Source organism: Camelus dromedarius, chromosome 11 (assembly GCF_036321535.1).
Source record: "Camelus dromedarius isolate mCamDro1 chromosome 11, mCamDro1.pat, whole genome shotgun sequence".
Lineage (NCBI taxonomy): Eukaryota > Metazoa > Chordata > Mammalia > Artiodactyla > Camelidae > Camelus > Camelus dromedarius.
This window is the reverse complement of record NC_087446.1, coordinates 56,667,541-56,695,333: the sequence shown is the minus strand read 5'-3', so window position 1 is coordinate 56,695,333 and position 27,793 is coordinate 56,667,541. Positions and strand designations below refer to the sequence as shown.

The 27,793-nt window shown below is 38.9% G+C and overlaps 1 long non-coding RNA gene across 2 annotated transcripts in view; it reads right to left on the bottom strand.

The window, feature by feature from the left end:
• Positions 1–9,464: 9,464 nt before the first annotated feature.
• The window catches only part of LOC105094554 (uncharacterized), a 150,707-nt gene continuing 132,378 nt past the window's right edge, over positions 9,465–27,793 (bottom strand). The window contains exons 3-4 of one of the 2 annotated variants that reach the window (XR_004140085.2): positions 20,707–20,913; positions 9,465–9,969 (exon numbers count right to left, since the gene is read on the bottom strand). This is a non-coding gene — a long non-coding RNA (uncharacterized LOC105094554). The remainder of the gene's footprint in view (positions 9,970–20,706; positions 20,914–27,793) is intronic. The other variant, XR_004140087.2, reaches the window with a different exon arrangement.

The window sequence follows — 27,793 nt, the reverse complement described above, 5'->3', positions numbered from 1 at the left end:
TATGGTATGACACCACTTATAAAAATTAAGAAACATATAAAACAATACTGTATATAGCTTATGTTAGAGACATATGTAGTAAAGGTGTTAAAAACCTTTCATGGTAGTGATAAGCGTCAAATTCAGGATGGAGGCTACCGCTGAGAAAAAGCCACACTAATGCGATAGGGGAGGGTACCCCACAGGGCTTCCATTGTATTTGTAATTTATTTCTAAGCTGGAAGGTTGGCACATAAGTGTTCATTTTCTTATAATATATGCCTTTTTGTATGCTGGAAATATTTAATAATAAAATTAAATGAGATAACAGGGACTAGCATGCAAAAATGGTCGATATTTATATAGAGCCTGGTTTGAGTTAGGCACTGTTCTAAGGGCTTTATATGTGACAGATCGTTGTAATTCTCACAACAACCCTTTGAAGTAAGTATTATTATTATCTTCATTCTTAGGATGAAGAAATGGAGACACAGAAAAGTTAAGTAACTTACGTAAGACCAGATGATGGAGCTGATTTGGGGGAAGAAAAACAGCTTGGCTCTGGTTTTTAACCATCACACCAAAGTGCCTCATAGATTAAACACACAGTAGGTTCTTAATATTCAGTTGAAACCTAAGAGATTATTGTTTTTGTGTGTCAAAAATTGTCAAATATATCAGCAATTGCATATGGTTTAACCAATAAATGGCAAATAAATACAAACAAAGCTCAAATTATTGTTATGACGAGGCTCTAAGATGACTCAACATTGCTTTTAAATATACTAAAGACTTCTGCGTGCATGTCCTAGGTGTTACCACCGAAGCACAAGGGAGTAAAGTTAAATGCCCAGAGTTCCTTCCCAGCCATTTACATTGAAATCAAGTGAAGAAAGAAGGCCTTTTAGGAAAGAGCGGTCATGATCCGTGTAGGGTGGTGGAAGAGCCAACCATGGTGGGGCTGCCGAGGAGGCGGGTGAGAAGGGGAGGATGGCTGAGATGCCCTCTTAGCAGCCCAAGTCTCCCCTCCTTTTTGTCTCTTTTAGTTTATCTAAGAGGCTGATTCATACCAGTCAGGACTTCGCCGTAGGTTTGGCTCAGAAGCCCTTGTTTGTAGTCCTCTGAGTGAGCCCCTGAGAAACCCAGACAGGGCAGCAGGCTTCCTCATTAGCACAGGCAAGGGCATGAGATCAAAGATCCCTTTTCCCCTGTTCCTGGCTGCACATCGACTCCCGGGAAATTAGAAATAGAAAGAAGGAGACAGGAGACAGAGACGCATTACCCCAGGTTCAATCTGTCTGGTCTTTGTAGTTACAATCCTAATTTTTCACCTGAAGTTTCTGAGAGTCATCTTTTGCACCTGTTCAATGGCATGGTCTCCTTCTCCGTCTCCATTTCTACTGAATCAAAATTTACCTTCCTCTTCTATATAGTTAACAAAGTAACCTCCATGAAGACTGCTTTCGCCATGCCCTTCCTCATGAACAATCATTTACCATATTCAATCTGAAATCCTTAGTGCAGATCTTCTGCAACTCCTCATCATTTTTACAGGTGCCCCTCCCAAACCATGTCAACCTGAGCAAAACCCACATCAGTGGTTGGATCTAGTCTGGAGCCTATGTAGAAACAGAAGAATGGATAGGGTTGTGTCTGAAAAGTGCAGTGAAATTATGTTGCACACTATTGCAGACATGCTGTTTTTAAGGTGTGAGTGTCAGTGTATGTACATGAGGGTGCATGCATGAGTGCACAAATGTAGTGGATAAGTGTGCCTGGAGGTGGTGTGAGCATTTTCTAGAAACTTATGCTCGAAGTTCCACTCCATAAATCTCTTTTACTGTCTGTACCCTGAAAGCCAAGGGCTGTGCAATAATTTACATTGCATTGTCCTTCCTCTCTTGCTCCTCTTCACCTGCCTAGGATGAAAAACTGAAGATTGATAGCGATGCCCCTTTGGAGGAGCCAGGAGTGTCATTCATCCCCTGTCACCCTCTGTCATTCTACCCCTCTGAGCTTTCCTTCTCACTCCACTCTTTCTGCTCTGCTCTAGACGGCAGTCTTTCTGTCTCTTCTTCCCTAAACCTTGTCCACTGTTCCTTCTGAAACATCCTCCTCATTAGGGCAGCCACCTTGGGTTAAGTAGAGAGAAGGACTTCCCAGCTGATCCAATCATGAGACCAAAAAAAATAAAAAGTCCTCTGCAGGGATCCAAATAGCTCCAGAGGTTTCCTCCTTCCTCCACTCAAAGCTATTTTTTTCTAAGTCTCAAAGCTTTACCTTTATCTTCTCCACTGTGGTTTTGACCTTATTCTCTTGAGATTATTTTATTTTCACTGGATAGAAAGTTCCAGGTGAAGGATACAAGGTGAGTATGGCAGCAGAGACAGAGAGAGCTGGACAGAGTGGCACACACTTATGTCCAGTTTGTGCCTTCAGCCTGTTATTGATACATTTAGGCTCACTGAGAACTGGAGAATCACTCTGTCTGTCCCTTGACTCTTCCCCTCTCCTCTCCAGTTGAATTATAATCTCTCTAGTGTTTGACAACCCCCAAGCAACCACCAAACAAAATGAAATAGACTCAATTGCTTTGATACGTCAATGAAACCTTGCAAAACCTCATGGACAGGAAACCCTTCCCACAGTTAGACCAACTGTCTTCGCAGCAACTTCAGCTCAAACTCGGTATAGATAGACCACCTTTGGCATCTGCCTTCTATGTAAAGAAAAAAATGCCTCTTTTGATGATTTCCCATTCCAAGTTCTCACATCTTTTCAAAAATCAATTCCACCACAACTTCACTTTTTTAGGAGAGAACATAGAATGTCTTTATGACCTAACGGTAAAGAAAGATTTCTTAAAACAAGATATAAATAGAGTAAATCATAATGGAAGAGACGGATAAATTTGGCTACTTTAAAAAACTAATTTTCTTTAAAATCCTCCATTTAAAAAGTGACAAGACGAACCACAAACTGGGAGATATCGGCTGCTCAATGACTTATAAGGGATTTGTACACATAATATATAAAGATAAAAATAAAAGATAAAAATCATTAAGAAAAAGACAAACAAGACAATAGAAAAATGGGCAAAAGACATGACTAGATCGTTCACTTAAGTAGAAATCCAAATAGTCAATAAACATGTGAAAAGATGCTCAAACTCTACAGTAATCAATAAAATGCAAATTAATATTATCTACAGATTGGCAAATTTTAAAAAGCATGGCAATACTAAATGTTGGTGAGGATATAGAGGATATAAATCCTTAATACTGCTAGTGACAGTGTAATCGACACAACCAGTTTGGAAACAATTTAGCTTTATCGTCCAAAGTTGAAGATATGCATACTGCATCAGCCAGCAATTCTATTCATTCTTTGTGTGTGGTCAGAAACATACAGCATAAAATTTACTATCTTAACCTTAAGTGTGCAATACAGTAGTGATAGCTCCATGTACACTATTGTGTAACAGGTCTCTGAAACTTCTTCATCCTGCAAAACTGAAACTCTACTCTATTGATTCCCCTTTTCCCTCTTCTCCCAGGCCCTGGCAACCACCATTCTACTTTCTGTTCTAAGACTTCGACTATTTTAGATATCTCATACAAGTGGAATCATGCAGTTTTTGTCTTTTGTTACTGAATTATTTCACTTAAAATAATATCCTTAGATTTCATCCATTTTGTAGCATAGGAGAAGATTTCCTTCTCCCCCACCTCATTTTGGGGGATGATTAGTTTTATTTATTTATTTATTTACTTATTCATTTATTTATTTATTTTTAAATGGAGGGACTGGGGATTGAACCCAGGACCTCATGCATGCTAAGCAGGCACTCTACCACCGAGTTATACCCTCCCCTCATCTTCTTTTTTTTAAGGCTGAATAATACTCCATTATACATATATTCTACATTTTATTTATCCATTCATCTATTGATGAACATTTAGATTGTTTCTATATCTTGGCTGTTATGCAATGAAGATGGGTGTGCAAATATCTCTCTGAGATCTTATTTTCAACTCTTCTGGACAAACACCCAGAAGTGGGATTGCTGGATCTTAATAGTTCTATTTTTAATTTTTTGAGCAACTTCCATATTGTTTTCCAAAGTGGCTGAACATTCTCACCAACAGGGCATTATGGCTCCAATTCCTCCACATCCTCACCAACATTTGTTATTTTCTGGTTTTGTTTTTGTTTTTGTTTTGTTTTTCTGTCAGGTGATAGTTCACTGTGGTTTTGACTTGCATTTCCATAATGATTATGATGTTTAGCATCTTTCCATATACTTTTTGGGCATATGTAAATCTTCTTTGAAGAAATGTCTATTAAAACCCTTTGTGCATTTTCTAATTGGATTTTTGTTGTTGTTGAGTTGTGGGGTTGGTTAGTTTGAGTAACTTTGGTGGACTTTGGGTTATAGATATGGTCTCCGATTGCCTGTTTCTTGGCCCTGGGATGATTAAGGCAGAGGAATATCACCTCCTGGGCTGCACTGGCTAGACAGAGGAAGTATGACCTGGAAATGGTTGGTTTGCATATCAAAGGCAAGCTTTCAGCTGGGCTCTCTGCTATCTGCAAAATTTGGCTAGCCTGGGAAGGTTAGTCTCTCCCCAGCCAGAAAGTTTTTTAAGATGTCAGAACATCATAATATACAGAAAAGTTAAATATATATAATACATTTATTCCTAAGCAATTTACTATTTTTGATGCTATTGTAAATGAGATTATTTTCTTAATTTCCTTTTTGGATTGTTCATTGTTAGTGTATAGAGATGTAACTGATTTTTGTGGGTTGATTTCATATCCTGCAACTTTGCTGAATTTGTTTATTTGTTCTAACAGGTTTCTTCGTGTGTGGAATCTTTAGAGTTTTCTATATACAAGATCATGTCATCTATGAACAGAGATAGGTTTACTTCTTCCTTTCCTACTTGGATGCCTTTTATTTCTTTTTCTTGTCTAATTGCTCTGCCTAGGACTTCCAGTACTATGTTGAGTAGAAATAGTGATAGTGGGCATCCTTGCCTTCTTCGTTATCCTAGAGAGAAAGCTTTCAGTTTTTCACCATTGAATATGATGCTACCTGTGGCCAGCAGTTCTCTTTTTAAATATATAGCCTAGAAAAAATTCTGCAGATGCATTCCTGGAGACATATAAAACAAAGTTTACAACAGCATTTCTTGTAAAAACAAAGGCCTGAAAACAACCCAATTATTATTGACAGGAGAATGGCTAAATAAATTGTGAAATATTCATTTATTTAACTATAATGCAGCAGATAAAATGAACTAAAGATATATGATGCCATGGAATGAATGTCATAAATATAATATTGAGAGTAAAAAGCAAGTTACCAAAGAATTCAAACATTATGATAGAATTTTTATGAAAGTTCAAACACATTTAAATCACAATAATACATTGTTAAAGGACCTATATGTAGTAAAACATAATGAAATGCAAAGAATGAGAAACACAAAATTTGGAATAGGGTTTTCCTCCAAAGGGAGAGTTAGTTTGCGTTAGATGGTTTTAAGGGGGGAGGTAGGAGAGAAGCTTATCTGCTGAGGTGAATAGGAGGCGTGAGATGTGAGAATACACTGTTACATGTACCCTCCCATCTGTATATATTAACAAGATCAAAATACTAAGCCGACAGCTACAGTCTGCTGCTTAAACACTTGCTGTTTTCATAGATGTTCTTCTTACCAGTCCTCAGTTCTCTTAGAACTTCTTTCTTCCAAGTAAATATGGCTATTCACAAAGTTGGTCAACACCAGAGCAACTTCAGTTAGTAAATCAGTGACATTTCTTCACATTTTTATGGTTAAATATAAAATTGGAACCACTGAGAACTGACTTCTGCACAAGTTTCTTTTTTTTGTTAACATTTTTTAAATTGAGGTATAGTTGATTTACAATGTTGTATTAGTTTCTGGTATACAGCATAGTGATTCACGTATATATGTATATTTTCATTACAGCTTACTACAAGCCATTGAATATAGTTCCCTGCGCTGTATAGAAGGAACTTGTTGTTTATTCTGTACGTAGTAGTTTGTATCTGCCAATCCTAAATTCCCAATTTATCCCTCCCTACCCTTCCCCCCTGGTAACCATAAGTTTGTATTCTATGTCTGTGAGTCTCTTTATGTTTTGTAAATAAGTTCATTTGTGTCATTTTTTAGATTCCACGTATAAGTAGTATCATATGATATTTGTCTTTCTCTGTTTGACTTACTTCACTTAGTATGATAATCTCTATGTTGCTTCAAATGGCATTATTTCATTCCTTTCTATGGCTGAGTAGTATTCTATTGTGTATATATATATATATAGAGAGAGAGATATATATATATACACACATATACGCACACCACATTTTCTTTACCCATTCATCTATCAATGGGCATTTATGTTGTTTCCATGTGTTGGCTGTTATAAATAGTGCTGCTATGAACATTGGGGTGCACATATCTTTTCAAATTAGAGTTTTGTCCAGATATATGCACAGGAATGTGATTGCTGTATCATACGGTAATTCTATTTTTGTTTTTTTAAGGAAACTCCATACTGTTCTCCATAACGGCTGCACCAATATTTACATTCCTATCAACAGTGTAGGAGGGTTCCCTTTTCTCCACACCCTCTCCGGCTTTTATTATTTGTAGACTTTTTGATGATGGTCATTCTCACCAGTGTGAGGTGATACCTCATTGTAGTTTTGATTTGCATTTCTCAAATAATTCTTGATGTTGAGCATCTTTTCATGTGCCTGTTGGCCATCCATATGTCTTCTTTGGAGAAATGTCCATTTAGATCTTCTGCCCATTTTTTTATTGGTTTGTTTGGGTTTTTTAAATATTGAGCTGTATGAGCTGCTTATATATTTTGGAAATTAATCCCTTGTCAGTCACATCGTTTGCAAATATTTTCTCCCATTCCGTAGAGTATCTGTTCATTTTATTTATGGTTTCCTTTGCTGTCTGCACAAGCTTCTTGATGTAGCTCTTCCACTTGAGGCAATCTGATAGATGTTTAGCAAGCGGCTTAAACATTTGAATTTTATGGGTTTAGTGTAAGTTCCCTAAGAAACACTTACTTCCATTCACTGTTTACTAAGAACTTATGTCCCAGGCACTGCACTAGATGCTAGGTATTGAGGACCAGAAAGACACAGCCTTTGCCCAGGGGCAGCTCACAGTCATGTGGAGCAGCTCTGCTCTGTTGTGTAGAAGGCAATATGTTTTATATACAATAAGATGTAGGGAAATTGCACTCCATTTTTACATTTAAAAAAGCATTACTTCTGTATATAGATTATTAATATGCTTTTTAAAATTTCATAAAGTTTGACATAAGTATACATTTGTAAAACCAGCATCACAGTGAAGATAATAAACACATATCTCCCCTCCAGAAGTTTCTTCTTGCCCCTTTGCCATCTCCCCCTCCAGCCTCAGCCCTATCTAAGCAACCACTGATCTGACGTCTGTCACTAGAAAACAGCTTGCATTTTCTAGAGTTTTATATAAATGGAATCATATAGTGTGTTCTCATTATAATCTGGCAACAGTCATCTTTTGACAGACCATACTAGTGGAAGGAAATGTGGGTAATTTCTTAAAGTTGTATAATATATATACACATATATTTGAATCATAAGGGTAAATTTTTAAAAAAGAAATTAATATTCAAGATCATGTGAATTGATCAATCAAGTTCTTCTAGAATTTGTGTGAGAAGTTTAAATGTAGACAGATTTGACTACTGACAAAAGCAGAATAATACTTACCGTGTGATGTAAAAGGTGAAAGATTTACATGATCTGAAGAGAAACATGAGTGTGGATCCTTTGAGTGTGCTGTAGTAGAAAACAGAACCAGAATGACATTCACATTTAGGCTCCATCATCCCTAGAAGACTGACTTTGAATGAATTATTTAACCTCTCTGAGTTTCAGTTGTTTAAGCCATAAAATGGGAATAATAAGGACCTCTTTATTGGGTGACTGGGAGGATTCAATTAGACTTGGATATGGAAGGTGTCTCACATTCAAATATTAGCTCCTCTTTCCTTAACAGTGATTCTTGTTTCTAGGAGAATATTACTTCAGAATCGTAAAGAAAGTCATCTAAAAATTACTCAACATAAAAATAGCCACTTAATAGCATTTATGAGAATATATCTGGTGTGTAGAGCTGTGTTAATCTACGTAATCTTTTTTACAGCAGCAGGTTAACCTTCCTAATTCCACATTGTCATAAATGACATGAAAAAGAAGTCAGTATCAGTGTTCCCTGACTTCTCATTGATTAAGGGTGGGAGAAGTCAGCCAAGAGGCCACAGAGACCATCAGGAATTGATCAAAGAAAGGACCATGGATAAATTCCAAAGTAGATGACCCATCCAGAGGAAAGAGTGAGGCGATGATGATAGCTAAAGCGAACCAAGTGCTTATTACAGGCTGGGCTTTGTGCTAAGGCATTACCTGAATTGTTGCATTTAGCCCTCTTAACAAACCTTTGAGTTAAGTACTATTATTGGGCCCATTCTACAGATAAGGAAATCAAGGCTTAGAGAAGTTAAGTAACTAATTCAAGTTTAAACAGATGGAAGTGACAAAGAAAAATTCAAACCTAGGTCTCTGACTTAAGAGCTCAAATCCTTAACTACTTCTCTTAGAGAAGCACAGAGCAATCCCAGACTCAAAACATGTCCCTTAATTTGCAGACCCCCAAGTCCCCTGCGGTAGCCCTCGGAGAGGTGTTCTGCTTTTAGAAAGGGAGAAGAGGAAACCACTACCAAACTTACATCCTGAGTTTCAGGAAAGCCACCATCCACAGTGACCTGAGTGGGATTCAATCATTTCTTGATGATCTTTTCTGAACCATCTGACTGCGTGTCACTCATTTTAGGCCCTCCTCATCCCCCACCACCACCCCCAACACGTGCCTTTGATTTTCCTCCCTGCTGGAAAATTCTCCTGTTGTTGAATCTCCATCACCCCATGGAAGTGGTGGCCCTCCAGTTCTGGCTAACACCCACCTCCCTCCAGGGCTATCTGCCGAGGAGTGGGTGAGTATGGACTTAATGACATGCTTTCCTTAACAATCTTCCAAACCTATCATCTAGGATGGGGTTTACAAGCATTCATCAACAACACCCCAGCAAATAGGTTAGTAGGATTAGCCCATTACCTGTTTAGGAACCTGGAAGGCTAAGAGATTTTTTACCAAGATTTGGGATTCAGGGATTTTAACCCCAGTTCCTCCTGTACCACGTGGCCTTCAGTAAGTGGCATGGCTGCTCTGGTTGTCCATCTTCTCCTTACCTTCCTTCCCCCTCCCCCTCCCCCCACTCCCCCAACCATCAACTCTGTTGGCAGAATGAAGGCTGAGTTTTGCCTTACTTCCCACAGAACTAATTAAAGTCTACAAAGTACTTTGAGAACATTCAGTGTGGGGTTCCTGCCAAGTCAGAATTACAGGTGGGAATGACAAGGAGTGGGAATAGGGTAAAACCAGAATAGTGGAGTTGCTCTAAGGAAGGTTCCAATCAGCCTTTTTCTACTATGAATCTTAAAGCTCTTTCCCTGTGATTGTTCAGCCATCTCAGGGACAAGTTCACTTCTTTTCCCCTTTCACAGGCTCAGATCCAAGGCAAAGTGGTAACTGAGTTCTGCAGCTCCGTTTGCCCTTCCCTTCAAAATTACACACAGATCCCTTCAGACAATACTTGTCTTATGAAAAGGAAATGGTTGGATTACACCTTAGTCTGGAGCAAAGTCCTCAGATGCAGGATGCAGGATGCAGGATGTTGATCGTTGTATCTTCTGGGCTTTCAACTGTGGCTGGTTAATCACTGTGCCTGACCTTCTGCTCTAGCCCTTGACATGGGCACCTGAGGGGGCGGCGCTGGTGGGGATTGAAAAATTCTTCTGGAGTCAGGTCCTGCCCAGGAGGAGTTTACCTATGAAGGCAAAACGTACACAGTAAAAGCAACTTAAAAACAATTACAAAGCAACACATTGATATAGGCAAAATAACAGACCAAGGGAGGGATTAAGGTTAGACTCCAGAAGAACTTCCTACCACAACAGATGTTGTGGATTCTCCCTTGCTTGGTAGGTTTAGGAATATCCCTATTTGAAAGAAGGGGTCTTTTGGCTTTAATACTCACCACTCACGTTACAAAAAGCCTGTCTTTGCGGTCTTTAAATATGCCCTGCTTTTAAGCAGGTCAGCTGTACTTTGGGTGTTTCTCCCTTTCTTCTCTCACTGTCTCATGAAACATTTTCTGGCTCCATTTCCCCCACTCCCATATCCTGAATAGCAAAGGCTTTCTACTCTTCAATCAACCTGCCCCGCTGTGGGACATGTCATGGAACCAGTAAGCTGCCAGATGAAGGGGAACAGGTTGTTAGATACTTTCTAGTACATATCTCAAATGTACAAACACTGACATTATGGAGCAAGGAGGATGAGGGCTGGGAGGGGTATCTACCCCTCTTAAATGCTCAGAGATTAAGCTCCACACCCTTTAAACTAAAGGTTTCCAAGGCCCTTTGTCTTTTAGGAAAGGCTCTCTGTTGTCTCAATTGTCCACACTTCTGGTAGCAAACTAAGCCACTGGTAGCCAAGGGAGGCGATTTGTGATGCAGCCTGGGAAGGTGTTCTCTGAGGGGTCTGACCCAGCAAGAAGGGTTTCTCTAGGAGGAGTGGATATTAGGAAGGGTTTGTTTCATTCCAGCTCTCACCAAATATTAGAGTGAGGGGATAGACAAGCCTAAGGATGCAGGGTAATAGGAACAAGCTGGGCCAAGACAAACGACTTGCTGCAAATGATTCCAAAATGATAACAGAGAGAATGGCAAAGATGAACACATAATAAGTGGGAAATGATCAACTCTTGCCAAGATTATATTATCCTCAGAAGAAGAAACAAAAGGAAAGGGAACTCTAGTTTGGGGAAGGGAAGGAGATGATGGACATGACCCCTGGCCCCAGATTCACCCTGCAGCTGTGGTTTCCGGCCAGCAGTTCGTGTTTTCAAACTTGCGTGGAAAGTGTTGAGCAAGAAGGCGGGACACTTGGGTCCTATGCTCAGTTTGTGCCTCCAGCCCACCCTCTCCCAGCACTTACACTGTGCAAGCACCGGGAATACAGAGATGACTGTGATATGGTCCTGCCAGCAATGCTCTCACATACACGGCAGATCCATACCCCATCTAACACATCCAACTTCACACGGAGTTGAATTCAAGAGTATTGGGGAGAGCACAGGGATTAACGCTAAGAATGCTGAGTCAACAGTTTCTCCACCCTCACCACTTCCTCAGAAAGTGGAGGAGTTGTAGGAAACCACATGAGTTTCACTAATCCCCCGTCAATAGCACCCACTGCATTACTGGCCTCATTATTTCTTAATGGGACTTCGTTGATTACAGACTGCTTAATTACAGTGACAGACTCCCTCTTGGTTGGTGGGGGTGGGAGGGACTGGCACAAGAAAAAGGGTGAGAAGGTATGAGGGGGACTATGAATGTAGGCAACCCCAGCCCTATCCCCACTATCCAGGGCAAGAGCCAAGATGAGGAAGAAGCCTCTGACCAGCATTACTGGCCCTCTCACCACCGCCTTCCCCCCAAATAATAAAGCCTCCAGGGATAAAGGGAAAAAATCAGCTTCCTCTTATGGATGTTTTCCCAGTATAGTTTCCTTCATTGGGCTTTTAAAAATATCTGGTAATCAGAGAGAAACAGCAACATCATATCACTATTGAACCACAAATATAATTCTTGGCACACAGTAAGTACTGAATAGATATTTGTGGAATACATGAAAGTTACAGAAAGACAAAGTAATGGAGGCAAAGGCAAACAGAAGAGCAAGCTGATGGTATATCTACGTTGGGCTACCTGAATCAAAGCACATTCCCCCCCCCCCCACTAAAATCACCAATTACATGACAGCTGACAACACCAGAAGGCATTTTTAGCATTATACATATGCATCAAGTAACTAAAAGAGAGGAACAAAGAAGGGAGGAGAGAGAGCTTTATTCTGTATGAGTAGGTATGGGCAGCAGTCCCGAAAAGGCTGAGATGTCAAAGCAGAGAACAGGCAAGGCAAGGTCAGAAAGACTGAACCAGCTTTCAGAGGAAAAGGTGTGGAACAGAAAGGCCCTTTCATGCTATATACTGGGAAGGTCTGGGGCTGACCCAGAGAGCCATATCCACTTCAAGTAACATGATTTAGTTCTTCGGTGGCCTTGAACTGACCTCACCTTGCCACCCCTGCCATTCCTCTCCCAGGCGCTCAATAAATAGTCTTGGTTTAATCTCAGGCAACCCTTGATCAATTGTGCTAATAAAAATGAAGTGGACAATGAAAACTTTTTAAATTTGGTTTTGCCCAAGGAGTTATACCGTAGCAATTATGATTTATGTAAGCGTTCATTGGAAAGGGTTTGCGATGCCAGTTTGGGAATGGCTGGGGTAGGGCAGCCAAGGTGCATGTTGACAGGCAAGGAACAGTCAAGTTAGGTTTTTAAATTTCCTAAAGATAATTGACATGCCAATGTTTAAGAGTTGACTGTTTGTAACCACATTCTGAACTATATAATTTATGGAAATTTCTTTAATGTCCCCATCGTTCATCATATTCATCATTAGAGGTAGGTATATTTCAGGGTTGTTTCTTCTTTTACATAAACTGGCTTATGCCTTATTCTAGTAGAGTATTAAACTGTCTATAAAACTCCCTAAATTAATCACCCAATAGTTTAAACATAATAAACATGTGAACTGTCTCAGTTAATTGGCCCAAGAAATTGTGTTCATCCCCAGAATCATATTTTTTTCCTCTCACACTTCCACTGTCATCCTAAGCTCGTCAGAAGCAAGAAAAATTTGTTCTTGACAAATGTTAGATTCATATCCAGGATTAGCACAAGATCCTAAACAGGAATTCAAGAAATAATTCACTGACTTAGAGGATCATCAGATGACGTGTAGGTCACTGACTTCTGAGATGACCACCTCCGGTTCAGGGAACAGAGGGAAACTCCAGAGGCAGGAGGATATACCCTTCCTACAGGCGGAGTCCGGTCCCACTGGGGAGGTGGGACAGCACTCATGACACAGGGACCAAGGCAAACAGAGACAAGGACAGACCAGGAGGCATTTTGTTGAGCTACAAAGGTAAGTGCTGGAAAGATGTGAAGAAACTGCACAGGGAAAATCAAGGTAAGGAGTAAAGGATTAACATGAATCGATATATACAAGACACCATGTGTGTGTCTCTGTGTGTGTTTTGCAAGAAGCAGCAGGAAAAGCCGGTAGGAACAGAGTGGACCTAAATCTGTGGAGAGAAGCAAGGAAAGGGCCCTAAGTCTGGAGAGGAAGGCTAGATGGTGAAAGCCAGGAGATGTGATGGAAATTAAGTCACCAGCCTTCAGTCCTCCTGGCCAATTCAGACCCACACCTGCCACTGGTGGGCAGGCCAGTAGTTTCTTGCAAGACTATTTGACCCATGAAATACGTCTTCAGGGTCCAGAGAATTAAAAAGAGTGGTCTTGCTTATATATGGCTCTGAGCCTCTGCTGAGGAACACAGAGTTAAGTCCACTCTAACATGAAACCAAGGGGACCAAGAGATAACCGTCCTCAACTGCATAACAGGTTTCCAATCTCTGAAGAGTTATTATTCGCAGGACCACCAGCAGCTGTTCCTCATCCTTTCTGAGGAAATAAAACCCACAAGGAAATAGAATGAAATTACAGAAGCAGGGACTGAGTTAGACAGAGGAAACATTTCCTGAGTGCAACAACTCCCCTCTTCGGTGACAGTCTTCAGGGCAGCTTTCTTATACTCAGCCATCAGATGACTTCGATGCCAGTTAGTTGAGCTTGTTGGAAAATAGTGCTAAATGCAGTGTTTCATCATAGAACTCAAATATTTCCTCACCTGTAAAATGGGTAAAATAATATTTCACAGAGATGGAATGTGAGAAAATGTGCAGCCCCGTGAGAGGCTCCTAGTAAGTTGTGTGTGTGTGTGTGTGAGAGAGAGAGAGAGAGAAGTAAATATTTATGCTTTTTTTTTTTTGCTCCCCTTCACTTTTCTTAAATATAAAATAAGTATGGACTGCATCCTTCAGAGGCCTTTGTGTGAATGTCAAAGGGGCTCAGTATATGGAAAAAACTAGAAATCATAAGCTACTACATACAAAGGCATATGTTGTCGTAGACAATCTCTGTGAAAGTCTTTACCAGCTGCCAATATATGCAGATCCCTTTTATTACAGGTCATTGTCTCTGTGTCATGAACACAGGCTAAAACCACACCCCTACACTGGTGGAAAAAATCCAGAAAACCCTAAAAGCTCAAACTTCCCTGACTTCACGTCAGTCCTGGCACATGAGAAGACAGATCATAAGAAAGATCGTAGGTCAATCAGGCATGAGTTCAAATCCCAATGCCACTGTTGCTTAGTATCTTTGAACCCTGGCTTCCTGATTCACAGGATGGGGGTAAGTACTGTCTACCATTTGGAATGTTTTAAGATTTTAATAAAATCAAATATCAAATAAAATAAAAAAGGCCTGGCCTTCTGAGGATGGTCTTTGAGTATTAGTTCCCTTCAGATGAGTTGTGTAGCATCCTATCACTGGTTAGGATTCTACTTGGAGACGGCAGAGTGGACACATTGATATCTAGCAATGTAAGATTCCGAGCAATTGTGTAAAGGGCACTGAGAATGGCAGAGAATATCTGAAACAGAACCTCTGCACCTTGCAGAATGGCCATCATTTCCCTAATCTGCTCCTCTCTTTTCATGTCCTTCTCCATAGCGATCCCTCGTGTTTTCCCGTAGCGTGATGCGCCACTTCAAATGGTTTCCAGCCTCAAATTAGCTCCTGGGTCCTGCTTTGTCCAGGAGAATGAGGCAAGGGGACTGGCAATTAAAAGAAGCTACTTTCACCCAGGGTTTGCCCAGCTCATTTTGAAAACTGGTCTGATACACATACATGATAGTTTTCAAAGAGCTTCTGGTCCTGAGAAAATGGAGCATGTTTCCATATCCCACTCCTTGCTCAGGAAAGAAGGAAGGAGTGTGGAGGGAAAGCTGAGGTCTGCAGGTGTGTTTTGTGGCTCTGCAGGTGCACACATTAGAAAATGTGTCTGAATGGGTGTGTATTAGCGGAGGGGAAGGAGGTGTAATCTGCATCTTGGGAGGCTTGCTGTATGGGTGAAGGCACGATTAGTGAGTGTACACATCGTACTACTTCTGAAGTGCAGTGTATGTATACAGGTGCCAGTGTCTACCTAGCATGGCGTGGGTGCTAGGGACAAGTGTGTGGTTGTGTATGTTAGTGTTTGTTGCCAGGAAGTATGATGACAGCCACATGCTGATAGAAATCAATTACCAAATTCAAGTGGAAAAACAAAGCCATTTGACTTTGAACTGAATTTATCACACAACTTAGGCAAATAGCTCACTTCTAGTCTCAATCTGTCTCACAGTCCAGGCTTCAGACTAAATCATTAAGAGATAAGCATCATGAGGGCAAGGATTTTGAATATTTTATTAACTGATGTGTCCTCGGCAATGTGAGATAAATATTGGAATAAATATCTTATAAATGAATAACTGATTTACTGAAACCACCCTGGACCCATTCTGGCTCTGCCAGTTAATGGGGGAGTTGGGATGATGGCAAAAAAAAAAAAAGACTAGAGACCAGTTGGACACTGATACTCGAGGGAAAGGAAGCATGTGAAGAATGAAGCTGGGACAATTAATCCAAGCAGGCTCCTTAGATGGATGGGGACTTAGAGCAGAGAACTGTCAACACTCTATGCAAGAAGTTATCCACTAAGTATTTGTTCTCTAACATTTTATGAGTATCTCTAATATTTTATGTGTGGAGGATTCAGTGTTTGATGGTGTGGTTGTAAAGATGAGCAAGCTGTGGTCTTGAGGTATGCATTTTGGTGAAGACCAATGTGAAAAGAGACAACCATTATAAAATGGATATGGGGATTGGTAAAGGTTTGTAAAATGTGTTCTGGGAGCAGGTGGGATGGGAGGGGAGCTGGGTTTTGAAGCATGAGTTCTTCTTCACTTGCCCAGCACAGAAGGGCACAGGGTTTTCCAAGCAGAGTAGGGCAAAGTCCACAATGTTTTGTGGCAACAGGAAGGGGCTCAGCTTACTGTGCACGACGGCAATGACACAGAGGATGTACAAGGAATCCAGGTTTTTAGATGCAAAGATCTCCTAGACATGTTTTCTTAAAGCGGATCATTCATAACGCAAAAACCCCACAGCACATGTACTGTATCCTGACTGCACAGGTAGCATTGATTGCCATACTTGTAGTCAAATAGCAAAAATAGGGCAATGTGTGGGTAAAGGTATTAAGAAGTTACATGGAGATTTTTATGAGACAATATCAAATGAACAAGGTTGTAAAATGCAAATAAAAGGAAAAGGGAAAATGGCTACTGAAGAGACTTTCTGAAAGAACATAAATCCACTTAAGGGAACACGGCACACATGTAGAAAAATGGCTCAGAAACACTTACAAAGCAACATATAAGTAAGTGCAAATAAATGCAGTACAGACTGAGTCCCCTGGTGCTATGTAACCATGGAATAAACAAGAAACGGATATTGGGTGAGGAGAGGTAGGGACTGCTTCCTGGAGGATGGAGATTTAATTATCGGCAAGGCTACTGTATATGAAACAGAGTTACCTGGGAATGAATCAAGCCAAGTTCAAAAAGCAGGCAGAGTGAGAAAACGGTCAGAGCCCCCAACTCACTCCCATCTGGGTTGGTTTTTTGCCCACCCCAATGAGCACGTGACTCATGTGCCACTTTGAACAGTCTGTTTTCATTTCCTATGCAGGTAGTCACCCTCTCAGATGCCCCATTCAGTTTTCCCCAGACACTTATGACTCTCAGATTTCCTGTGGCTCCAGAAGTATGGGGGTCAGGCGGCCCTGGACTACAAGGAGGCAATTATCCAGGTAATTTAGGTGCCAAACTACTTTATTTGAATGTCAGGCTCATCTATCCAGTTTTTGGCTCCCCAAGGCCCTGGCAGCCGACTCTCCCGAGACCAGCACATGCAGCACCAAGTCTTGGAAAACTTAACAATGTCCAATAAAATGTGGCTGTGTTGACATCATGTAGGGCCCCTGGGTCCCTCAACCACCTTTTCTATCTGCCATTTGGTTTGACATACGCAGCCGTCTTCAAGAGCCTGTGTTACTTTCCCGTAGATGCAAGGGTGCAGACCGGCTCCAAGTTTTGTTAGGTTCGAAAGTCGTTGTATGTCGCTCACCTAGACAAGGAATGTGAGTCTGAAAGGACTCCTCACCATGGGGATCTCTAAACTGGGAGACTGTTGGCCTGGACTTACATCAGTACAGACTGTCTCCCTGAGGTAGAGTTGAAAAGTAGTTAAGAGTTAAAAGGAGAGTGTTTGGTAATTTAAATAAAGGTGGAGAGGGAGAGGAAAGGAGGGGAAGGAGTCAAGAAAGATGACCAGATATCTGGCATAGGCAACTGGATGCCCCCAACTGAAGTAGGGTCTACAAAATAAAGACCAGGTTTAGAGGAAGTAGATGAGTTCTGCTTTTGAGCACGTTACATTTGAGCTACACTGGAGTGGACAGCAGCTGTCCATCAGTCTGTGCCAGACTGGCTTGGTCCGTCGGTATCCTGGTTTATTTCATGCCCATGTGGCCTGTACCTCCCACCATATTGCACGTCCTCAGATGATGTCTGATGCCTACTGTTTCTTTAGTATCCACCTGCAGAGAACTTCATATGGGGTACACTCAAAACTGGGGCTAACACTTGTTGATTAATGGGCTGGGAAAAAAGATATTTGAATGCCTTTCAGGAGAAACCTCCTGCCTCACAACTTGCTTGTGTGTTTGGGGGAGGGTGTTTCCTTGGACCCAGTAGAGCCCAGTGTAGACAAACAGCTTTGCTGCTTCAGTCTGCTCTCTTTTTTTCCTTTTTTGAGATGGTCCTCGTATGTCTATTCATTAGGTTTTTTAAGTTGTTAAGCTACATTAAACTGAAGTTAGGGTAGATGATTTCATAAATCTGTCATCCTGGCTGCATTCCTTTCTATTATTTTATTCTGTTACTTTATTCCATAAGATGGATTGAGAGCCAAACCCAGCTTGTCCCCGTTGCAAAGGCAGGCATGTCAAATAATGATCAGAGGACACAGGGAGAGGACTCTGACCCAGGAGACCAGAGACTTTTGAACCATCTTTTTATGATAAAGACACCTTAAGCTCCCACGTGTTAAGAAGCAGTAGAGTTGATTCTTCTTTCCCCATTTCCTCACTGCTATGAAGAGTACTCCATCCCCAGGGCTCTAGTTTATGGAAACTTGGAGCTAATTTTTAAATTCCCTTTAATCTTTACCTTATTCAGTCAAGACATTATCAAGCCCTGCACATTATTCCACCTTATCTCTCAGATCCCACTCTTCTCTCTTCTGATTTCTTGGCTCTAGAAATCAGAGTCTGAAGCGGAGGTTTATGGGATAATATTTTATTGAGGAATACAACCCCGGGGAAGCAAAAGTGAAGGATTAGGAAGGCAAAGCAGGAAAAAGGAGCAAATCAAAAGGATTGTGTTACAGCTGGCCATAGCTTCTTGAAAAGCTGTGGCTTCACATGGGGAAGATGTCTTCAGATGGGCCATGTGAAGCACCTGCATCCCCAAATAGTCTGTCTAGGGGAAAGAAGGGAAAAGCTCCCATTATTCAATTTTTGTCTCTTGGGGTGTTAACTGCCCTGCACTTCTGGGTCTTGTATGTTTATGTGTTGTGCACAAGTTTCTTAAGCATCGATGGCAACAGGGAAGCCCCACGGTGGGGGACAAAAGATGTATAGCATAGGGGTGAGGCGAGGCCGGTCTGTGCATGCCCACAAGCTACACTAGGGCCCTTGTTCAGGACAGAAGGCTGAATCTGGCATAACTTCCTTACCATTTGTTGCATAGTCCTAAACCTGGTCTAGAACCAAACTGGTTATGTCTGGATTATCTCAACAGACCCCTAACCATCTTCTTTTTTTTAATAACATTTTTTATTGATTTATAATCATTTTACAATGTTGTGTCAAATTCCAGTGTTCAGCACAATTTTTCAGTCATACATGGACATATACACACTCATTGTCACATTTTTTTCTCTGTGAGCTACCATAAGATTTTGTGTATATTTCCCTGTGCTATACAGTATAATCTCGTCTATCTATTCTACAATTTTGAAATCCCAGTCTATCCCTTCCCACCCTCCCCCCCATCTTTTATCTTTTATACTTTCACATGTCTAGTCTTTCCCTTCTTCATTTAACTTTTTTAGTGGGAGAGGTAATTAGGTTTGTTTGTTTATTTATTTGATGGAGGTACTGGGGATTGAACCCAGGACCTCGTTCATGCTAGGCACGCACTCTTAACCACTGAGCTATACCCTCCTCACATCCCTTCTTTAAATTCACCAGTTACTGGTAAGAAATCAACAATCCGTAAAAGCTATTTTAATAGAGTCCCCTTGTTATGCAGTAGCCACTGTTGTTCATCATATCAAATCAAAGCTCCTCAGTTTGGCCTTAACGCACCCGAGTGCTGCCTCACCCCTCCCCCACTCCCCGCCCTCCATGTAATGGCTTTCTAAACGGAATCTCATGGGATCTCTTCTCCGGTTCAGGTTCCCTGCTTCTTCTCTTTCATATGTGACATACTTAGGCAAAACCTTTGGCCCACATGTCCAAATGTTCTCCTCTTCTCCGATACCTCAAATGTCTAGCCTTACAAAAATAATAATAGCTAAGACTTCTTGAATACTTATTATGTGCCAGGCACTGTGCTAAACGTTTTGCATATAACATCTCAGCTAACGTATTTTAAAAACCTTTAAGGCAGGTATTATTATTATCTACATTTTACAAAGGAGTTAACTGGTATTTGGAAAGATGAGGCATTTTGCCCAAGATTATATAGCTAATAAACTGAACAGTAATGACTTAAACTTTGGTTTGTTTAAACTCCACATAAAACTTCCTATTTGCTGGAAGACTTCCCTTGTTAACTCAACCCAGCAGTGACAACTCTATTGCTCTGTGACTGCTCAGCAGTTACAAATGTAGTTTCATTATGCTGCTTTGCCACTTTTGAAACATTACCTTATTAAATGTTCTTAAGTCTTTTATTGCTCTGTGTGTGTGTGTGTGTGAGAGAGAGAGAGAGAGAGAGAGAGACAGACAGACAGACAGAGACAGACAGGAAGGGAGAGATAGCTTCTCAAATGAGACCCTAGACTGGGAGGCCCCACAAAGCAGGGACTGACCTCATTACTTTTATATCTCTGTCATCAGAGGGCAGGGCTCTGCTCTTTAGCACTGGGACCACAGAATACTAGAATGCTTACAGAGCAGTGTTCAGATGTGATTTTGTACAAAACAACAGTGTGGCCCCACATAAGAAAAGAGCCCACTCCTAGATTCTTCTCCCTAAGACATAATGAAGTTAAGATGGCCCAGGGAACAGACGAGGGGCTGACTTATGACAATAGTGATCTTTATGTACAAAGATAAAATTTGTAGAGTAGGATATGATGAAAATCTTTTAAGTCAAAAAGGATACGATTGTAGGTGAATATAATACTTACCAACTCCTGAAATAATGGGTCAAGGGAGGCACATTTTGAACCATAAAAGAATAAACACCTGAGGATCTTGTAGAACTATGGATCCTAATTCCATAGGTCTGGCGCGGGGCTGACATTCTGCATTTCTTACAGGCTCCAGGTGATGCCAAGACTGCTGGTCATGAGCCACATCTTGAGTAGCAAATATCTAGACTGTGCAAAAGACTCCTGCAAATAAATAAGAAAACCATAATAATGCTAGTAGAATAATGTGAGGAAACTCAAATACAAATATATGCTCCCCACTATTCTGAAGTTGCATTATTGGTAGTTCTTGCCTTTTTGTTGCTGAGAAGTATCTCATTGTGTACATACCACAACTTGTATATCCATTCACCAGTTGATGGACATTTGAATTGTTTCCAGTTTTCAGCTGCTATGAGTATTTGTATATACGTCCTTGAGGGAACATACATGTTTATTTATCTTGGGTAAATACCTAGGAATGCAATGGCAGGATTTTCTGGTAAGCATGTGTTTAGCTACAGAAACTGCTAAACTATTTTCCAAAGTAGTTGTACCATTTTCCATTCCCACCAGCAGCGGATGAGAGTTGCATTTGCTCCACATCTTCATCAACATGTGGTATTTTTGACTTTTTATTTTGAGCCATTGAAGTGAGTGTGTAGTGGTAACTTATTGTGGTTCTAATTTGCATTTCCATGATGACTAAAGACATTGAGCAACTTTACATGTACTTATTGACCATTTGTGTATCTTCTTTTGTGAAATCTCTGTTCAGATCTTTTGCCCATTTTTAAATTAAATTGTTTGTCTTATTGAGTTTTAAGAATTCTTTGTCTTGACAAATGAATTGGCAGATATATGTATTTGTGAGTATTTTCTCATGGTAAGTGTATCATCTTTTCATTTGCTTAATAGTATCTTTCAAATAAATAGCAGATGGGTTTTTTTTCAGGTTTTAAATTTCAAAATCAAATCCACCGTTTAAAAATTTTGTGGATCATGCTTTTTGTAACCTGTCTTAAGAAATGTTTACCTGCCCCAATGCTGTGAAGATTTTCTCTTATGGTTTCTCCTAGAAATGTCTTGGTTCCATCTCAGATTAATTTCTGTGTGTGATGTGAGATAAGAGTTGAATGTTCTTTTCTTCTCAATGGATATCCAGTTGTTCCAGCACAACCGGCTAGAAGAGTATCCTTTCCTATATTACCTTGGCACTTTTATCAAAAATCAATTGACCAAATGTGTGAATCTATTTCTGAGCTTTCTACTCTATTCCATCGTCTTTCCTTGTATCAATACCACACTCTTTTGATTACCACAGCTTTACAATAAATCTTAAATTCAGTTAAGTTCTCCAACTACTCTTTTTCAAAGTTGTTTTTGGTTATTTTGGTCCTTTGCATTTCCATATGAATTTTAGAATCAGCTTTTTTGTAGATTTCTACAAACAAAGTCTGGTGGGCTTTTGATTGAAATTGCAATGAATTTTCTAAATTCAGTCTCTTTAATAGTCAAATTGGGGAGAATAACATTTAAAAATTTTTTGTATCTTCCAATTCATGAACATGTTATATCTCTCCATTTATTTAGGTCTTCTTTAATTTCTTCAGTAATGTTTTGTAGTGTTCAGGTCCTGCACATATTTTGTTAAACTAATCCTTAGGCAGTTAATAAGGAGTTTTTGGATGCTATTACAGATAATATTTTTTAAACTTTCATTTTCTAGTTTTTCATAGCTAATACATAGAAATACAATTGATTTTTTTCATATATTGACCTTATATCCTGCAACATATATATGCTAGTTCTAATAGCTTCTTTTCTAGATTCTTTAGGATTTTCTGTGTACACAATCATGTTGTCTGCAAACAAAAGACAGTTTTACTTTTATGTTTCTGGTGTGTATGCTTTTTATTTCTTTTACTTGCCTTAGTGCACAGGCTAGGATCTCCAATATAATATTGAACAGAACTGGTAAAAATTGACATACTTGCCTTTTTCCTGATATTAAAGGGAACGTGTTCACCATTAAATATGATGTTAGCTGTAAGTTTTCCATAAATACTCTTTATCATATTGAGAAAATTCCCTCCTATTTCAAGTTTGTTGAGAGTGATTAGTGTTGAATTCTGTCAAATACTTATTATAAATCTACTGAGATGATCACACGGGTTTTCTATGTTTTTGCTTATATGATGAAATACATTGATTTTCAAATGTTAAACTTTGCTGGATTCAATTCATTAATATGTTGTTAAGAATTTTTGTATTTATGTTAATGAGTATTGGTCTGTAGATTTCTTTTCTTATAATGTCTTTGTATGATTCTGATGTCAGGGTAATCCTGGCCCCATGAAATGAGCTAGAAAATGTTTCCTCCTCCTTTATTTTCTGAAATTTATAAACTGGTGTTACTTCTTCATTCAGTGTTTGATGGAATTCACCAGTGAAGCCATCTGGACTTGGTGTTTTCTTTAGGGGAAAGCTTTTAATTTCAAATTCTGTCTCTTTAATAGAATTAGAGTTATTCATATTTTCTATTCATGTGTCAGTTTTAGAAAGTTGTATCTTTCAGGAATTTGTCCATTTAATCTAAACTGTCAAATTTATTGATATAAAATTGTTCATAATTTTCCCTTATTAGCCTTTTAAAGTCTGTTGAATCTGTAGTTATATCTCTTGTCTTATTCCTGACATTTGTAATCTGTGTCTTCTTTTTGTTTTTCTTAATCAGTCTAGCTAGAGGTTTATCAATTTTATTAATTTATTTGAGGAATCCACTTTTAGTATCATTTATTTTCTCTATCGTTTGTCCGTTTTCTATATTATTGATTTTCATTCTAATCTTTACTGTTTAATCCTGCTTAAGACTTATTTTGCTCTTCCTTTAAGGCTCCTCAAAACTGAATCTTAGACCATTGATTTGAGACCTTTCTTCTTTTCTAATATAAGCATTTAAAGTTATAAATTTCCCTTTAGGCACTGCTTTAGCTACATCCCACAAATTTTAATATATTGTGTTTTCATTTTCTTACAGTCAAAGTATTTTCTGTTTTACTTTGTGATTTCTCTTTGTGTCACAGACTATTTAGAAATATAATTAATTTTCTCAAATATGGGGGTTTTCCAGATGCACTGGCTTTTTGTTAGGCTTTTAATCTAATTCTTTTGTGATTAGAGTATACTTTGTATAATTTCAATCCTTTTAAATTTAGTAAGTCTTCTTTTATGGCCCAATAAATGGTCTTTCTTGGTGAATGTTCCATGTGTACTTGAAAATAATAAATATTTTTCAGTCAGTAGGGGTTATAATGTATAAAGGACAACTAGATCAAATTGGATAGTAACATTATTCAAGCCTGCCATAACTTTACTAATATTCCGGCCACTTGTTCTATCAATTCCTGAGAGACAAGAGTTAAAATCTGTAATTTAATTGTGGAGTTGTCTATTTTTCCTTACAGTTATGGTAGTTTTTGCTTCATGTATTTGATGCTTTGTAATTTTCCAACTACTTATTTATTATTATTTCCTTTTGATGACTTGAACCATTTATCATTATGAAATATCCTTCTCTGTCTCTGATGCTGTTCTATGTACTGAAGTCTACTTTGTCTGAGATTAATATAGTACCTCCAGCTTTTTTATCATTTATATGCCAACTGTTTCCCCACCCTTTTACTTTTGATCTATCTGTGTCTCTATATTTTAAATGTATTTCCTGTAGACAGTATATTGTTTGGTCATGTTTTTCATATTCTGACAATAATATTTAGACCATTTATGTTTAATGTAATTATCAATATAATTAATATTAAGCCTATTTTTCCCATCTGTTCTTTGTTTCCTCTTTCTTCATTTGAATTAATTTAAGTTTTGGGATTCCATTTTTATCTTCATTATTGGCTTAATAGCTATACTTTTTCATTTTATTGGTTGCTCAAAGATTTATAATATGCATCTTTATCAAAGTCTATATTCAAATAATATCATACCATTTCACGTATAAGAATTTCATAGCAGTTTACTTAAATTTCCTTTGTGCTATTGTTGTCCTATATTTTATTTCTATGTATGTTATAAGTCCATGGTACATTGTTATTATTGTTGCTTTAAACATCCAGTTATTTTTTTAAAGAAAATTTTTAAACAAGAAAAAGTCTTTTAATATTTACCCATACATTTACCATTTCTGGAACTCTTGTAGGTCCAACTTTGCATCCAGTATCATTCTCCTTCAGCCTGAAAAACTTTCTTTAACACTCAGAATTCACTTAGCTTCTATTTGTCTTGGGGGGAAGTCTTTATTACACCCTCATTTTGTAAAACATTTTCACTGGATGTAGAATTCTATATTGCCATATACTTTTCCCCCAACGTTTTCAAAATGCTCTTCCAATGTCTCCTGGCTTACACTGTTTCTGGAACATCTCTAAAGTTCTTATCTTTGTTCCCTTATGTTGAATATCTGTTTTTTCTCTGGCCACCTTTAAATTTTCAGCAATCTGATTATGATGTGCCTTGGTGTAGTTGTCTTTATGTTTAGCCAGCTTGAAGTTCACTGAGCCTCTTGAATAGACAGGTTTATAGTTGTTGTTTGTTTGTTTGTTTGTTGCAGATTGGGGGGAAATTTTCCATTATATCTCCAATTTCTTTTTCTGTTCCATTACATGGATGTTAAACTCTTGATATTGCCCCACGGGTCATTGAGACTTTTTCTTTTTGTTTTTCAGTATTTTTCTCTCTGTGCTTTGGTTTGTATAGTTCTCTGTTTTCAAGCTCACTGGTCTTTTCCTCTGCAGTGTCTTATCTGCTGTTAAGCTCATCCAATAAATTTCTCATTTCAGATATTGTATTTCAGGCTAGAGAAATTCCATTTTAACTATATCTTCTACTTTTGTCTTCTCTATGTTCATGTCTTCCTTTAAATCCTTGTACATATTTATAATCACTGTTTTAAGGTCATTGTCTACTAATTCCACTATGTTTATCATTTTTAGGTCTGTTTCTATTGTCTAATTTTCCTTCTGTTTATGGACCAAAATACACTGCCTTCTTGTGTGTCTAGTAATTTTTTATTGGACTTTAATATTGTGAATGTTACATTGCTGAGTGTTTGTATTTTGCTTCCTCCTTTAAAAACTGCTTAAGTTTGTTTTGATACATTAAGTTATTTGAAGACAAACTATCTTTTTGAGGCTTGTTTTTAAGCTTTGTTAGGGATGAGTCTGGGCTAGTTTAGCCTCAATACTAAGGCATCACCCTTCTGGAATTTCTACTGATTACTCCAGATGTTCAGTGATGTCTCTACTCTGGGTGGATGGAATTTGAATGTTTCCCAGCCCTGTGTAAGTTCTAGGAATTGTTCAACTAACATTTACCAGCTGTTGTTCATTGCTCAGCATCATGGAGTTTCACCCTACCCATGCACAAACTAGTGTTCATCCAAAAATTCCAGCAGATTGTATGAAGACTTCTGGAGCTCTTTCTCTGCATAGCTCCTTCCTCTAAAGTATTCTGACCCACCAGTTCTAGCTGCCTCAGGTTCCCTGAACTCCAATTTCTATCTCCTCAACTTTGAATGACAACCATTCTCTGCTTGATGCACACTTTCTCCGCTGCTGATGTTTTTTAAAAATTGCCTCCAGGTTGGAATCCAGGGTGATTATAGGATTCACCTTGTTTGTTTCCCTCTCTCAGGGATCACAGTTCTGCATTGCCTCTTTTCTCAACATTTGAAAATAGCTTTTCATATATATTTTCTAGTTGTTTACAGTGGGAGGACAAGTTCCATATCAGTTACTTCTTCGTGGCCAGAAGCAGGTCTCTTACTTGGCTTCTTATTTTCTTTTTCTCTTCATTTTTCATATTCTGCAGTTTCACTGACACTTGTTAGATGTGGATTTCTTTAGTTGTCTTGCTTAGAATTCATTGGGCTGCTTAGTGACTTGAATCAGTTTTAGAAAATTCTGTAATTATCTCTTCAAATATTGCCTCTGCCCTGTTTTTCTCTCCTTTTGTTTTGAAACTTTAACTAATGTGTGGCAGGTTTTCTCACTCTATCTTCCGTATCTCTCAACCCTCTTCCATATTTTCATATTTTTTTCCTCTCTGCTGCATTCTGGATTTCTTCTGACTTATCTTCTAGTTTACCAATTCTCTCTTCAACTGGATCCAACCTGCCATTGGATTTATTCTACTTGGTTGCATTTCAAGTCCACTAGGTCACTTTTCATATTTTCCCTGCAACTATTTTAAAGTTTGTTTTAATATATTCCTGACAGTTTCAGTGTCTGAATTTGTTGTGAATCTGTTTCTGCTGTCTGTTGTTTTTGCTGATTCTCATTCATGGTGCCTTCCCTTCTTGTATGCTTGCTTATTCATTGCCCTTGAATAATTACTTGCGGGGATTTTTGAAGTTTAGGATTCAGGTGACTTCACTGAGGGAGGATTTGCATTTACCTTTGCCAGGTGCCCGGGGAAATACTTGTCTGGCATCATTTTAAACTAAAACCAATGTTTGAGGTTTTCCTTGATTACCCAGGTAATGTAAATTTGGCTACAAATCAGGTTGGCTTAAAATTTTTCTCCCTAGTCTGCTCAGCACAAGGACACTTTCTTGCAGTCCTTCAGGAGGTAGAAGAAGGGTTAGGTTTACTTCTATTTCACTCTTACCCCAAAGATGTAATCTTTCAGTTTAATGTGGGAGGTGTCTCCTATTAGACTCTTCACTTTAGCCAACCCTGAGGTTTAACTTCTGAGACCAGCCATCAAAACCAGAGTTCAAGTTTGCCTTGATCAGCAAATACCTTCTGGTCAAAAGTGGCCTCTTTGTTCCACTTACCACTTTGAATGTTCACTTTCCATTACATTTGGCCTGATATTTCCTTACTATGTTGTCAGCTCTTTGATGCTTTTAAGATGTTTTAAATATTTTATCCAGCATTTTTAGTTGTTTTCAGCAGGAAAGTTGATTCAAATAACCTAGCCTGTCATGTTCTCAGAAACTGAAGTGATTTTTGTATTGTTTTGTTTTAATAGAGTCCATCACATCTCATAAGCAATTCAAACTAGCTTGATT